At 39.6% G+C, this 16,786-nt stretch overlaps 1 long non-coding RNA gene across 1 annotated transcript; it reads left to right on the forward strand.

The window, feature by feature from the left end:
• The first annotated feature begins 1,161 nt into the window (after positions 1-1,161).
• Positions 1,162-5,865, forward strand: LOC107803344 (uncharacterized). Its single transcript, XR_001652000.2, has 3 exons — positions 1,162-1,515; positions 1,611-1,660; positions 5,635-5,865. It is a non-coding gene; the product is annotated as an uncharacterized LOC107803344 (long non-coding RNA).
• Positions 5,866-16,786: the final 10,921 nt, after the last annotated feature.

Raw genomic sequence — 16,786 nt, forward strand, 5'->3', positions numbered from 1 at the left:
TCATAGTATTTATAGATCTGATAAACAATGTATTCAGCCATATCTTGATTTTTTTATTATAGTATTCATTGATGATATACTGGTGTACTCACGTAGCCATGAGGAGCATTCACATCATCTGAGGATTGTACTACATGCATTGAGGGAGAAGAAGCTTTGTTTCAAATTCTCCAAGTGTGAGTTTTGGCTTGAGTCTATGGCGTTCTTGGGGCACGTGGTGTCCAGTGAGAGGATCAAGGTAGATCCGAAGAAGATTGAGGCAGTTTAAAGTTGGCCCAGATCGTCTTCAACTACTGAGATTCGGAGTTTTCTTGGCTTGGTCGGATATTTTCACCGCTTCGTGGAGGGTTTCTCGTCCATTCCTTCACCTTTGACTAAATTGACCCAGAAGGGTGCCCCATTCAGGTGGTCTGATGAGTGTGATGAGAGATTTCAGAAGCTCAAGACTGACTTGACCATAGCTCAGGTTCTAGTTTTGCCTTCAACATTGAGTTCATATTCAGTGTATTGTGATGCTTGTCGGATTAGTATTGGGTGTGTCTTGATGCAGGAGGGTAGGGTGATTGCTTATGCTTCACGCTAGTTGAAGTCCCATGAGAAGAACTACCCGATTCATGATTTATGTGTTGGCAGCCATAATTCATGCATTGAATATTTGGAGCCGGTGGCTATTTTAGATTAGGAGGTTCGAAAATAGACGTCAAAGAATATAACTTTAGTGAAAGTTCAGTGGAGAGGTCAGCCAATCGAAGAGGCTACTTGGAAGACCGAGTGGGAGATGCAGAGCAGCTATCCACGCCTATTTGAGACTTCAGGTATCACTAGTAGAAAATGGTTCTATGGCAACAAATATTTTTGCAACGGTTCAAAAACCATTACTATAGATTGGTTATTGGAACGATTTTAACCGTTTCAATATGACATGGGTGATACCAGCACACTTTGGCTATAAAACTGTTGTAATTAGGTAAAAATCATTCCCATAGTGTTTTATTTTTTGCAATGTTTGTTTTAACCGTTCCAATAAATATATCTATTGGAACGGATCTTGAAAAAAATTCAATGGGAACGGTTGTCATTTCCCTCCTAAAATTTTTCCCCCTCAATATTCATAAACCCACTCTAGAACCCCTAATTATTTACATTATTTTTTATTAATTAATATTATTTCATGAAATAACCCATTGGTTCTCCTAATTCCCTACCCTCTTTCCCCTTTGAACGTACCCATCAGAAGGCCAAAACCATACCCCCGTATAACCTCCATCGTCTCTGCCACTATCCTGCCGTCAACCTCCGTCGCATCTGCCACTATCTCGCCGTCAACCTCTGTCAACACCAGCAGAACCTCAATTTTCTTTTTCGTTCACCTATAAACTTTTATCTCCTCCACCACAAACAACAACAATTCGATTAATCCAAGCTCCATGTTTTCAAATAGTCCCAAAATTCTAGGGTTTTTTTCTCGATTAAGCTCGACTACCACTTCTTGTTCTCTCTGAGCCCTAATTCTAGGTTTTCGCTCGACTCTCGCAAATTTTCTGATTTACTTTGCATGCTCTTCTTTTATTCCTTTTGTAATTTCTCAATAGTTGAGCCATAACTTGCAGATTCCATTAGCGAGGAAGAAATTGCAACTGATAGCTGTGGGATAAATATTGTAAGTTTTCTTAAACTCTTTTTAATATAAATTTTGGATAACCACATTCGCTAGTTGTGGTTTTGGATGAAAATTTCAGTTTTAATGTTCCTTTTTACTCGATTCACTGATTGAATGGGATTCAAATCCATATGACACAAGCATGAAAACGTATTTATTCGGACTTTAAAATTACTGAAACTTGGGGTTTTTGGTTTTTATTGATTTTCTTAGTTATCGTTCTTCATGTAAAATTTCTGTTTTATGAGGCTTTTTTTGTTGCATATTTGTGTCTATGGCTATGACTTAAGAATAATCTTGTCTTTCTAATAGTTTGATGCTTGTGTTTGAAACCAATATAGAATTCAACTAATCTGGCGGAGTATTTTAATCCACTAGATCTTGAGTCTGTATTTATCATTCGCCATGCGCATAGAGCAAATTATTAAATCAGAATTTGTAGAGGGCCAAAATATACCATTTTATTGAATCTGAAATAGGCCCTTTTGCTCTTGTTCTATTTTTTCATAAGTTTGTCAGATTCTTTTAGTAGCTTAGGCTTTTGAGAATGAGATAAGGATTACGTAATATACAAATGTTAGATATGGTCTCAGTAGATTAGCTAGTGTCGTTTAGTTCTATCTATAAAACTAAGTTCTCATTATTATAGATTAGCTAGTGTAGTTTAGTTCTATCTATAAAACTAAGTTCTCATTATTATAACCCTTTGCCTTCTGAGTTCTGAGTTCTGACTTCTTCAGAAAGGAGAGGGTAACCACTTGTAAGATAACCGAGAGAGTTAAATATTTTTTCGCATAAACTGTGTAATGTGAGTAGGAATCTGATCCTGTCCAGCAGAAAGGAAAAAATACTATCAGTCATCTGCTTTTCAACATTGTGCGAAACTTCAGATTTATAATATCAACCATAAAGAACTTAATTTAGAGTGAGATGTAGTTTTTCTTTTATTAGTAATAATAATTTTCAGGAAAGTATTTTTTGGTTAATTACTAGCATGTGACTGATCGACATTTTCTAATCAAACTTGAGAGGTATAATCAGAAGCACTGATGAGCTATTTCCATAAGAGGAAGTTTGTAATCTCAAAAGGTAATATTTTTCTCTAGTTGTGGTCTGACATCAGGTTAAAGTACTATGTCATATAAACTCTATGCCTAAACTTTGTGCCAAGTCAAACTTACGGCTAATTTAAATGGTCAAAGAATTTAGGGGAAGGATACATTGCGATTTTGACTTGCTTTTAAAAGATGCGCTATTTTTGTTTGGTGTAATTTATCCGATGTCGTTTTGATTATAAGATGACAACTCTCTGAACATGTTAAAATTTTAACTCACGATAGTGTTCTAATTAAAATTGGGTTAGTGTAGCAGCACTGAGTCATACTTAAGCTTTCTAAGAACGACTTCTCTTGTCCTTCCTTAACCTCCTGCTTGAAGGGTCGTGGCAGCATTATCATTTTGTACAATGCAGCAGTAAAATTTTATGTAGGATCATGGAGTCAAATTTTAGACTGAATGAGGATCAAGCTTCTTTGAGTTGAAAATTCTATTTGGTAAAGGTAAAGTTGTTAGATTGAATTGGGTTTAGGCTTCTTAGAGTTGAAGCTGGTTCCATTTAGTAAAGGTGTTGGTGGCAGAAGGCTTGCCTTGATTTTCTTTTTATATGTTTGTGATCAGTTTCTTTTTCTTTTTGTGGTCCACAATAGTAAGTAGTTATGTCTGGAGCCTCTTAAGTTTGATTCGAAATTGTATGACAGTTTCAAAGAGAAGAATTTAATGTGGACCAAAGAAGTTATAATTATAACACCACATTCTCTGAGGAATCATGCTAAAGTCATGGATCACTTGAGTTAGTTAAGCATTTCATGATTTTTCCTAACCATTGAGTTACTGTTGCCACTAGACAGTGGAAGGGATAGAGGTTGATGGGTTTATGATTTGTTTTAGTTTAGTCCTAACAACCATATCGAGGGAGTCAAAGGCTCAAAACAACACCTTATCTTTGTTATCTTGCTGTTATTGCTTTGAGAAGTTGTTAGTATGTGCTTATGATTATACCTTTTAGGGATAACTAGAAAATTGGAGTAAGTAGACACAGACGTCTAATGTGAGATGGAAAATTGAATCAAAAGAGCTGCCAATTTAGATTATCGTTTAGGAACAACGCCTGTTCTTCTCAAAAGTATAATGTGCCAGTTGAAAGTCACAAATTGAAAGATGACGAATTTCTTTATTTTCTTATTCTTTAACTGATGTTCTATTCTAGTTGAAAGTAGCAAATGAAAGTTGACGAATGTTTGTTTATTTGGGTTTGTTGAGGTGTCATTTTGCTTAGCTTGAATATTAATTTTGTGATTTGAATATGTTATATAGGATATTCATGGATAATGGTAATAAAAGTTGAATGAATCTCCTACGATGGACGAATGAGTATATCTGTGGAGAGAATAATTTTCTTGATAAGGAATTTGAACGAGCCGCCCAAGGAAATGAAATATTATATCCTTGTGCTGCTTCTTCTACCACTGCTCTCTTTCTCTCTCGCAAAGTCAGATTAGTCTAGTAATTTTTTTACTTTGCCTATGGTACTTAGTCGCTGCGTAATTCAGTGGTTGCCTTGCTAGTGTCATTACTATGATGCATATTCTTTTATGTTGCCTTGCCGGATCTTTGTTGTTGTATAGTCGTTGCGTAATTCTATGCTAATTGGTAAAGTTGTTGCATGAGGGAGAAGATCATCTTAGCTTACATACTGAACAAATGAAAAGTTGGGCCTTTTTTTCTATGCCTTATGGAATTTTGTATGTACGTTTTGCTCAGACTGTACTTGCGCATCTTCTGTTATATTTATAAGTGCAACTACTACTGCTTCCCTTCACTGGTTTGCAACTTTTATTCCCAAGACCATTAAGTGGAGATGATGTCTTGGTTGGCAACCTTTACTCCCAAGACTACTAAGTTTGCAGATATCAGGCCATTATGTTGGCAAAGTTGTACTTTTTAAACATCACAGTCACCATACGAATGAGACGTTACTTATACTTTATGTGAATGTATTTTCTTTAAAGTTTGGACTATTTGAGAAAATGTTTAGCAAATGAATTGGGTTTAATTGACAATGTAAGTTTGGATTTTGCTTATTCATCTCTAAACTACTGCTGGGAAGGGTCAGTAACTTCTTTCACATAATTTTCATTGAGACAGTTATCAGAATCCCTCTCTAATTATGTAGTAGGATAGAGGACTAATTTAGAATTATCTGAATTTCAAACACTTCCTTGACATTCAGCTTTTCTGAGATCCCAATAACCTATTTTCACCTAAACATTCATGGAAAGAAAATTTCCATGTACAGAATATGTATGCTTGGTACCTTGGGACAAAAACTAAATGAAATGCACTAATAAGTAATACCTACACTCATTTTAGTATTTTGTTCTACCAAGTTGAAGCTTTAATAGACCAAACACAAACAACATTTGGCTGCATGCAATTTTGAGGTGTTTTGCAAGCATAATAACTGAAACACTAAAACCTAATTATGAGAAGAGAGAAACATCTGAAGGGCATTACTTTGTAGAATTTGTTGAGTACGTGGAATTCTATATCTAGTATAAAGATTGCTGATAACCATACGTGTATGCAAGTTAGTATCAGGAATTAGCTAGTGGTCACAAAACCAAATCTGTGCAAACTGTCTTATTTTCCTTTTAAATCCTATAATGGGATTAAGATTCGATATATTGTTATTTTTTAGAAGCTTGCATACACATTTGATGTCCAAATTTGGGTCTACATAATTTGTTTATCTGTGGAAGAGCTAGGCTCATGACTAACATCTTGTATGTCCAATCATTTCTTTTTCTTTTTTGTTCCATATATTTAGTCCAGATATTCAATATCTTTGGGTGCTATGAGCATTCTTAGACCGGATTCTCTTGAAGGGTAATGACTTTATTTATCCTCTTTTGTAGGTGGAGTCGATCAAGAAATGCAAGATGAAGGCAGTGAAGATCTAGACCTTACTTAAGATGAATTTTGAATTGCTATAGATGACTGTTCTAGGAATCTTTTGTTATCAACATTTCGAAACTTACTCTCTTGAATTGTATTAAACTTATGCACTTGGGGTAGAACATTTGCTTTATGGATATTATTAGCTTGTTGGACAATTTATATTATTAATAGTTTCATTTTTTGATTTATTTAAATTTTAGGGTTAATATAATTTATTATATATATAAAAATTTATTTACAACAGGGGTTATATTTTTGTTTTAACTGAACTGTTGCAATAGCCTACCAGAACCGTTGCAAAGGGACACAAATGGTGTTTCATTAGAGAATGTAAACCGTTGCAATGGGTTCGGTAAATCGTTCCAAAATGTCCTATAAACCGTTCCAATAGGTAGTTAAACCGATGCAATAGCTTTTTCTTTATTGTTGTAGTTTATTATAAACCGTAACAATACAAATAAAACCAAACACGTAGTGTCTTTTTCTGGCAGTTGGGTATTTGTTCCATGCATTTACAATATGGTAGACGCGATCGCGGAGTTCTGAGATTTTGTGTTACGTGAACGCGGGTGTACGAACGCGTTCGCGAAGAAGGTAGGAGAGGTCTAGGATTCAGACGTGTTGTTCTCCGCGGTTGCATGAGTCAGTCCGCGATCGCGTAGGTTAGAAAGATTGGTCACCGTGTTTGCGACCTTGAGGGTGCGTTCGCATAGAAGGGTTTTTGGTCACTGAGGATTTTGTTCTTCGCGATCGCCTGAAATTTTCCGCGATCGCGATGTGTAATCGCTGGGCAGCAGCTTAAAATTCCAAATCGAGGGTTAGAGTATTATTTTCACATTTTTAGTTGGAGAGCTCGGTTTTGGGCGACTTTGGCAGGGATTTTAGCATCTTGGATCAGGGTAAGTGTTTTTGACTCGGATTCAACATTATTCCATGATTATATCTTTTGTTTAGCATTTAATTAGTGAATTAAAGTGAAGAAATGAGGGATTTTGTGGAAACTTTGGAAGAATGAAAAATGGAAGTTTGAAGGTCGATTTAATGTCGGAATTGGATGATTTTGGTATGGTTGGACTCGTAAGTGAATGGGCGTTTGGATTTTGTGAATTTGTCGGGTTCCGAGATGTGGGCCCTGGATTGACATTTTGATTTTGGTTAAAGAATTTAGCTTTATCGTATGTGATCGATTCCTATAACTTGTATTGATTATATCAAGTTATTTGTGACTAGGTTCGAGTAGGTCGGAGGCCGATTCGCGGGGCAAGGGTTTGTTGGAGCATTGAGTTGCACACTTTGAGGTAAGTAACACTTCTAAACTTGTTACTGAGGATATGAATCCCTAGAATATGTGTTATATGGTTGGTGTTGGGGTGACGCACATGCTAGGTGACGGGCGGGTGGGCGTGTACCGTGGTAATTATGACTCAATTGATTATGTGGTACTGTGTAGTTATCTAGTCTTGTTTTTTCCGTGTAATTCCTACGTGTTAGAGTAAATGAGCTGTGATTCATGTTGGAAATCATGTTTAGGCTATGTGCTTATTCTGTTGGGACCCACTAAAGTCATTTCTCCTATTGAGTTATTTGCTTATGTTGCAATTATGTACCAGTCATACTTATTCATTTGCATATCATATCTTAGTCTCTATTATTATTTACTATTACATCATGTTATCATTGTTTGGGCTAAGCGGTATGAGATTTGTGAGCCCGTGAGACTAGAGAGATTGATGACTGAGTTGGGGCCTGAGAGCCAGATTGTGAGTGATATTGTGGATCGGGATGCACGCCGCATCAGGTCATATTAGCTTTTTATATATATCATTGTTATTATGGATCGGGCTGCAAGCTGCAACCACTATTTTAAAAGGCGTTTCTAGGGCGATCCCCGGGGCGAGGCATACCAAAAACGCCCCGGGGCGATGGTGTGGGGCGAAAGTCTCAAGAGGCGTACACCCAATAATTTGGGGCGTACGCCCGGGCGTTCGGGGCGTACGCCTGGGCGTTTAGGGCGTAGGCCCGGGCGTTCGAGGCACGTTGTTTTAGTGAGGAGTAAGCCCTAGAGACTTTTTCAAATTAAAACAAAATTTGTTGAATTAGTCCTTCATATAATAACCAAATTCTCAAAAGTCAGTTTGGTAATTGCTCAAAAGGTTTAAAAAGGAACTCAAAAGTATTAAATTTAAAAGTCAAGACCTTTTTTATTGATTTAAGCCCTAATTCATGATTTTTCCATTTTTTATCTTGTCCGCTAGTCTGCTAATATCTCCCAAAATCAACGAATATTTAATTTTTTTTTACAAATACAAAGAGAACTACATTCTTCTTCATAGCAGCAAATTCAAAGTCCAAATTGCAAGTTAATCATCCTTTTTGTTCATCCATATAGAAAACATTATTCTTTTAGACTCAAATTACTTGTGCTTGTACGTAGCGTATAATAGATTATTTTGATTAGTTTTTTGTGGGGATGGAGCACACATATATATAGTTTTCTTCAATTTTTATGCAATTTTCCTGTTTATAAATATTTACTATCATTATATTATTTTATAAAATATTAAAAATTAAATACCTATGGAGCTTACGCCCCGTGCCTCGGGGCTTACGCCCCACTGAGGCATATGTAAAATGCCTCGCCTTATGCCCACGCCTTTTAAAACACTGGCTGCAACAGGATTTATTGGCTTATTTATTATTGTTGATTGGGATGTACATCACAGCAGGACTTATAGGCTTTATATCAGCGCTTGAGCAGGATTCGCCCCTCTGAAGTCTGACATACCAGCAGTGAGTGCAGGCACAATGATTTATATGCACGTGCTTTGGTGAGAGGCACAAATGCCAGGCACCTATACAATGTTGAGTGATTGTGTGTGATGAGAGGGAGTTTGAGATAGACAGATTGAGTACTCTAAAAGTGTGAGTACCTGGGATTATCACTATGATGCATTACATTTACATACATATTTGACATGTAGGTATAGAGATGTAACATTCTGCATGCTAGTTGTATTTGACATACTTTATCAGTGTTGAGCTTAAATTGTTGAATTGAATGCATGCCTAAAAATCTGTACTGTGAACGAGATGGATATGGAGATTTCTCTAAGTTATTACTTTCATTCTCTTTGTTATTTCTCTGTTGTCATTATTCTGATTCTGGTTGTATCCTTCTGAGCTCGTCACTGCTTTCAGCCCAAGATTAGTGTTGTTACTTATTGAGTATATTGGGTCGTTGTACTCATACTACACTCTGCATTGCGTGTGTAGATCCAGGTACATCTAGATGTGGTGATTGATATATCTGGTGCTAGTACCTGATCGGACACTCCGAGGTAGCTGCTATGATGCCCACATACCTTGACTCTTCTTCTTTTCATTTTTATTCAGTACTGTTCTATTTTCTCAGACAATTGTACTAGAGTTTTAGACTATGTTGACACTAGTAGCTCATGTACTCAGTGATACCAGGATTTTGGGATTGTTGTATTAGAGTTGCAATTGTTTTATCGGTTATTTATAGGACTTTCCACTGTTGAAATTATTAAATCATATTTTTAATTCAAATATGTAGTTGTTATGTGACTGTTGGCTTGCCTAGTAATGTGCTAGGCACCATCACGACAGGTTGGAATTTCGGGTCGTGACACCTGCCTTCTGTGCGTGAGTTGCACCGTTAGCACGTGAGTTATCCGTGCGCATATGATATATTGTTACTGTTATCACATGAGTTATCCGTGCGGATATGAAATATTGTTACTATCTTAGCACGTGAGTTGTCCGTGCAGATATAAGGTATTAATGGTATTGGCACATAAGTTGTCCGTGCTGCTCATGAGTTATCCGTGCAGCACATGAGTTGTCCGTGCGATTGTGATTTGTAATATGGGCACAATATGCCAAGTTATTAGGGTTCGTGATTTGAGACCCGTGGTTTGTGATTACGAGGTGTGGTTCCTCGGGGAAATTCTTGTATAAGCCTTGTGTGAAAGCGGTTGTTTTATAGGGTTGTTACTTGTTTTCCTTTACTTGGTTTCATCGGACTTTAACTGTATTCTGTTTACCTTACGGTGTTATTACCTGTTTGCTCCTTGTTGTTAATTGTTGTTTCTTGTTATTATTGCAAGTATTGTAACATTATTTTCACCATGTTTAGCCTTATATTGCTCCATGTTAGTTTTATATTCTTACTTGTACGGGTTATTATGTCTAGTAGGTGTCTTGACTGTCCTCATCATTATTTCACCAAGGTTAGTCTTGATTCTTACTGGGTACCACTGTGGTGTACTCATGCTATGCTTGCAGATCGAGTATTGATGTGGAGACTTCAAGGTATACCTGCCGTCGCATTCGCAGGCCTCAGAGTTACCTTCTGAAGTTTTACTTTGTACTGTTTATTTCTATTCGGGAATTATATCTAGAGATTTTCTAGTGAACTCAGTAAAGCTTATAACTTGTACTATCGGTTTTGGGATGTTATATATCTACTTTGGATTGTTGGATTTATATAGAAATTTCAGGTTCATGTTTAATAGTTGATTGGTTAAAATCTGTTATTAATTCAGTAAGTGTTAGGCTTGCCTAGTCTTAGAGACTAGGTGCCATCACGACTCCTAAGGAGGGATTTTGGGATGTGACAAGTTGGTATCAGAGCTTTAGCTTCATAGGTTCTACGAGTCATAAGTAAGTTTAGTAGAGTCTTCCGGATCGGTACAGAGACGTCTATACTTATTTTTGAGAGGCTATGGAACTATTAGGAAACTTCACTTATTTCATTCCTATCGTGTGAGTTTATTGATTTCGGAGTTTAAGCCTTTGTCATTCTATTCTCTCACACATAGTGAGAACATGAGCTGCGGTTACTGATGATGCTTCCCCAGAGCCGGTGTTGCTAGGGGACGGGGTAGAGGCAGAGGCTGAAGAGGAGCACATCCTGCAGATAGAGCGAGAGCCACAAGTAGCTCCGGATGGAGGATAGGCACCAGAGGCAGCTGTTACTACCCCGAGACTTCAGGAGACTTTAGCGTAGTATGTTTGGTACATTTGCTTAGGCGGGATTGATTTCGGTTGCACCAGCTACTTCACAGATCGGGGGAGGAGCTCAGACTCCCTCCGCCCGTACTCCATAGCAATGGATCCATATTGGCCATGTTCCGGGTGTTATGACAGCATAGTCTGTTATTCCGGTTCAACCTGAGTTGAGGCTAGGGACATCTGAGGAGGAGCAACTGAGACTTTAGAGGTTCAAGAAATATCATCCTCCTACTTACAGTGGCCTAGATACCGAGGATGCGCAGGGTTTTCTAGTGAAGTGCCATTGTATTATTTGCACCATGGGTATTGTAGAGACAAGCGGAGTTGGTTTTACTACGTTTCAGTTGTCTGGAGCATCATATTAGCGGTGGTAGGCTTATGAGGAGGGTAGACCAGTGGATGCAGTGCCACTCACTTGGACTCGATTTTTAGAGATGTGTTTGGTGGAGTTTGTTCCCCAGACCCTTCAGGATGCATGGCGCACAAAGTTCGAGCAGTTGCACCAGGGAACTATAACAGTATCAGAGTACACCATCAGATTCAGTGAGTTGTCCTGTCATGCACTTGCTTTATTTTTTATAGTTAGAGAGCAAGTCTGCAGGTTCATTGATAGACTCAGTTATGGTATCCAATTCAGCATGGCTGGGGAGTTGGAGATGGATGTTCTATTTTAGCAGGTGGTATAGATCGCTTGTAGATTAGAGGGTATACAGGGCCATGAGAGAGAGGACAGGGAGGCTAAGAGGCCTCGTGGACCGAGATGGTCTACAGATCCCTATTTTGAAAGTAAGGTACGTCATGGTAGAGGTTTTATGGGTCAGCCAGTTCAGTTTGCCCTTCAAGATTCACGCGGTATTTCAGATATCCATCGGTCCCAAAGTACCCGTACCGGATAGCTTCCACAACTATGTTAGCAGAGAGGTTGCTTTCAATGTGGAGATACCAGCCGCATGGTCAGAGATTGTCCAAGACTCTAGACAGATGTGTCACAGTGGGGTATTCATGTTACGAGTTCCGCTCCAGTTGCTACTATACTTGTACCGCCAGCTAGGGATGGAGGTCAGGCGGGTAGAGGTCTTCCTAGAGGGGAAGGTCGATGACGAGCGCAAAACACCACTTAAATTATGCTCGCTAGTAAAAGATAGTATAGTATAATAGCGTATACACAGGGATTGGAGTTCGACATTATTTTCGTAGTTTCTAGCTTGATTGCTATTCAGGAGAATCAACAATTGTGATTTATAACTACAATTAACTAAGAGTCTAAATCTATTGACTAATGATTATCGAAACAAGGAATAAGCAAAATCTATTGACTAATGATTATCGAAACAAGGAATAAGCAAAGAAGGTTATCAATGGGAGAAGATAGGGTTTTTATAGCACAAGTGCAAGATAATTGTTTGGGATCTAACTCTAGATAATTCACTTATAATGTTCAAGTGAGTCTCTCGAATTCACTCAATTATTAGTTCAAACGTTCAGCAAAAACTCCTCTCTCGATTAAGTTTTAACCCTACAAGATGAATCAATTTAAGCACATGAATATATGTAACAATGCGTAGTGGATTGGTCTTTAGGAGAACCTCTCTCAATTATCCTCCTAACTAGGTTTGATCAATGATTCAAATAGCCTCTTTCGATTACTAAGAAGAATTAATGAACTCAACCAACAATATAATGCAAAGATATCACAAGTTATGCCTCTCTCGATTACATGAACAAGTGAATATAGATGCAACAGTTAAATCATCCAAAACGGTTCAACACATAAAGCTAGAGTTATCATCTACAAACAATCATCAATACACCAAATCCATCAAACCCTAAGGAGAGCTACTCCATAGATATGGAGTAATTCATCACAAATATGTTTAAAGCAAAGGAAAACATAAAATGATCCAAACCCGGGTCTTGAGTGAGGATTGAATGATGAACTCCTTATGTTTTTGCTTCTCCAACTCCTCCTTATCCTCCTTAGGTCTCCAATATGTCAAAAGTCCAGAAAATAATATTTTTCCATGTATTTATACCAAGTAGGGTCGGCCCCAGACGAAATCACCTTTTACTAGCGAAAATAGGATATTCACTCTGTAAAAAATACACAGTCGCGCCGCATGGGTTGACACGCCATGCGGGGAATTAGTGGGGAAATCTAGAGAGTTGATTTCTGACAATCAGCAAGAAAATGGGCAGTCGTGGCGCCCCACGCGCCGCGGCAGTGGGGATTTCTTAGAGTACGGATTTTCCTTGCGTTTTGACGTCCAACTTGGTCCTCGACCCCCGAACATGATCCCGGCTTAATCCCTTGGGCTTTTACTCAGACTTCAAAGCTCCAAATCACTCAAATTCATTACATAACATCTATATAGCTCGGGATCACTCCTACAAGGCATAAAATACACAATAAGTGCAAAACTCTAGCAATTAAAGCTCAAAACGAATAAAGTGTAGTAAATTAGAGTACAATAAGTGACTAAAATACGAGATTATAGCCTAACATCAACACCCCACATTTAAACCATAGCTCGTCCTAGAGCAATCAAACTACACTTCATATAAACACGACCTTTTTAAACAACTCTCATTATTCATCATACCAAGAATATTTAAAACAGATTAAGCACTTTAACATAACATCCTCGCCTCAAGATTTGACTCACAAGAACCACACATTTTTCACAACCCGCTCACTTACTCTAACATAGAGGTCAAAGAAATTACCTTTCCTTCATAAATTAAGTTTCCTCACACAACAATAGATAGTTGTTTCAAACATAATAAAATTTAAGAACAATTGGGAGTGGAAGTTGACCCTTCACTTGGTGAGGCGGGTGAATACCCGAGGGGTGAGGATAATCCCTCGACTGCTACACTACCTGATTCCACTACACCTGTTCAGGCCACACCAGTTCCTGCACTTACTAAGGGTGCAACAGTTCCTCCAACCGATATTCCGATTTCACCTCCAGCCCCAGCTTCCGGTTCTGGTATTTCTGATGGGGATCTTAGGGGAGCTATTCAGATGCTAACACAGATAGTGGCTTCTCAATCCCAGAGATCAAATGTTGCACCCATTTCGTCTAGCCAACAAGGGGATTCTAGTGGTTCAAGGGTGAACAGGTTTCTTCAGTTGGATCCTCCGGTGTTCACGGGTTCTAATCCCAAGGAGGACCCACAAGACTTCATTATTGAGATGCATAAGACTCTCCGGGTTATGCGCACTACTGAGACGGAGGGAGTGGAGTTGGCCGCCTACCTCCTGAAAGGGGTGGCATATTCTTGGTTTGAGCTGTGGGAGGACTCTCGGGAAGAAGGGAGCCCTCCAGCGAGGTAGAGTGATTTTGCTGATGCCTTTATAGACCATTTCTTGCCTGCTGAGACTAGGGCAGCCCGTACCGCAGAGTTTGAGAATCTTAAGCAAGGGAGTAGGAGTGTGTGGGAGTATCACATGGAGTTAGCGCGCCTGTCATAATTTGTTATTCACATGTTGGCTACTATGGAGGCTAGAGTGCGCCGGTTTATCCAGGGCCTTAGCCCTTTGGTTATCAATGAGGCCGCTACAACTTCCTTGAATTCAGACATAAACTATGGGAAGATGGTAGCATTTGCTCAAGCTACAGAGGACCGTAAGTTGAAGAACATAAGGGAACGAGAGGGTGCCAGCAAGGCCCAGTCCGCGGGCAACTTTGGGGAGTCATTTGGTGGGGGAAGATCAGCTTTCAGGGGAGGGTCATCAGGGCCAACCCAGTCTCATGCTCAGTCTTCAGCCAGTGCACCGCCAGTGGGGCACAATTAGCAGCAGGGGAGTCGCTTCAGGCCCAATCAGGGCAGTAGGGTCCCCACCATCAGGGCCGACCAAGAGGGAGATTCCCGCAGCAACGGAGGCCCCCATGCCCCAGGTGTGGGAAGATGCACTCGGGGATCTGTTACATGGACTTACCTATATGTTATGAGTGCGGATTGAGGGGTCATATTCAGAGGGAGTTACATTCATCCCGCCAGGGTACGGGCAGGGGCACGGTACATCCATCCAGTTCTGCAGCTACTACATCTTTAGTACCCCCTCCAGCACGAGGCACTCTAGCACCAGTAGGGCATGGTGCAGCTAGGGGTGGTGCACAGAGTTCAGGAGGACCCAGCCATTTCTATGACATGAGTGGTCGCCAGAGTGCAGAGGCTTCTCCAGATGTTGTCACAGGTACATTGACTGTCCAATCTCATGATGTATATGCTCTTATTGATCCCGGTTCCACCTTGTCCTATGTTACCCCTATTGTTGCTATGGAATTTGGGATAGAACCGTAACAACTTCCTGAGCCGTTCTCTGTATCTACTCTGATTGGCGAGTCTATTATGGCCGCACAAGTTTATAGGGGTTGTGTTGTCACGGTGCGTGGTCGGGACACCGTGGCCGATCTCATCGAATTGGGGATGATTGATTTTGATGTAATTATGAGAATGAATTGGCTTTATTCATGTTTTGCTAAGTTCGACTGCCGAACTAGAACTGTGAGGTTTGAATTTCCTAATGAGCCAGTTGTTGAGTGGAAGGGGGATAATGTGGTGCTGAAGGGTAGGTTTATTTCTTACCTTAAGGCCACGAAGATGATTAACAAAGGGTGTATCTATCACTTGGTCCGAGTTACGGATACCACTGTTGAGGCACCTACACTCGAATCTGTGCCAGTTGTGAATGAATTTCCGGGGGTCTTTCCTGATGAACTCCCTAGGATTCCGCCAGAGAAGGGAGATTGATTTTGGGGTTGATGTGATGCCAGGCACGCAACCTATATCTATTCCGCCATACAGGATGGCACCAACAGAATTGAAGGAGCTAAAGGAGCAATTGAAGGATTTGTTAGAGAAGGGTTTCACCCGACCGAGTGTGTCACCATGGGACGCACCGGTTCTCTTTGTAAGGAAGAAAGATGGATCGTTGAGGATGTGTATTGATTACCGGCAACTCAACAAGGTCACAATAAAAAACAAGTACCCATTACCAAGAATAGATGATTTGTTTGATCAGTTACAGGGTGCTACATACTTCTCCAAAATTGATTTACGATCCGGGTATCACCAATTGAAGATCAGGGAGCAGGATATTTCGAAAACAAGTTTCAGAACCCTGTATGGGCACTTTGAATTTCTGGTAATGTATTTTGGGCTAACAAATGCCCCAATGGCTTTCATGGATCTTATGAATCGGGTTTTCAAGCCTTTCCTTGACTCCTTTTTGATAGTATTCATTGACGATATTCTTGTGTATTCACGAGGTCGGGAGGACCATGCCGATCATCTCAGGGATGTGTTGCAGACACTTCATTAGCACCAATTGTATGCAAAGTTTTCAAAGTGTGAATTTTGGGTCGAATTTGTCACATTCTTGGGTCATGTTATCTCTAGAGAAGGAATCAAGGTGATCCTCAAACGATTTCAGTAGTAAAGAATTGGCCTAGACCTATAACGCCAACCGAGATTCACAGTTTCTTGGGCTTAACAGGGTATTACAGGAAGTTTGTGGAGGGGTTCTCTACTCTTGCCTATCCGTTGACTAAATTGACTCAGAAAGAAGTTAAGTTCCAATGGTCTGATCCTTGTGAAAGGAGCTTCCAAGAGTTGAAATTGAGACTGACTACAGCGCCGGTGTTGACCTTGCTAGAGGGTACAAATGAAGTTGTGGTATATTGTGATACTTCAAGAATTGGGCTTGGGTGTGTGTTAATGCAACACGGAAACGTTATGGCATATGCTTCTAGGCAACTCAAGAATCATGAAAAGAATTATCCAATACATGACTTAGAACTTGCGGTGATGGTTTTTGCATTGAAAATTTGGCGTCACTATTTGTATGGGGTCCATGTGGATGTATTCATGGACCACAAGAGTCTTCAATATATTTTCAAATAAAAGGAGCTGAATCTGAGGCAGAGAAGATGGCTTGAGTTACTCAAGGATTACGAAATCGGTATTCTATATCCCCCGGGGAAAGCCAATGTTGTGGCGGATTCGCTTAGACGGAAATCTATGGGTAGTTTAGCATACTTGGAGTCATATCAAAGGCCATTGGCC

Source organism: Nicotiana tabacum, chromosome 2 (genome assembly GCF_000715075.1).
Source record: "Nicotiana tabacum cultivar K326 chromosome 2, ASM71507v2, whole genome shotgun sequence".
Lineage (NCBI taxonomy): Eukaryota > Viridiplantae > Streptophyta > Magnoliopsida > Solanales > Solanaceae > Nicotiana > Nicotiana tabacum.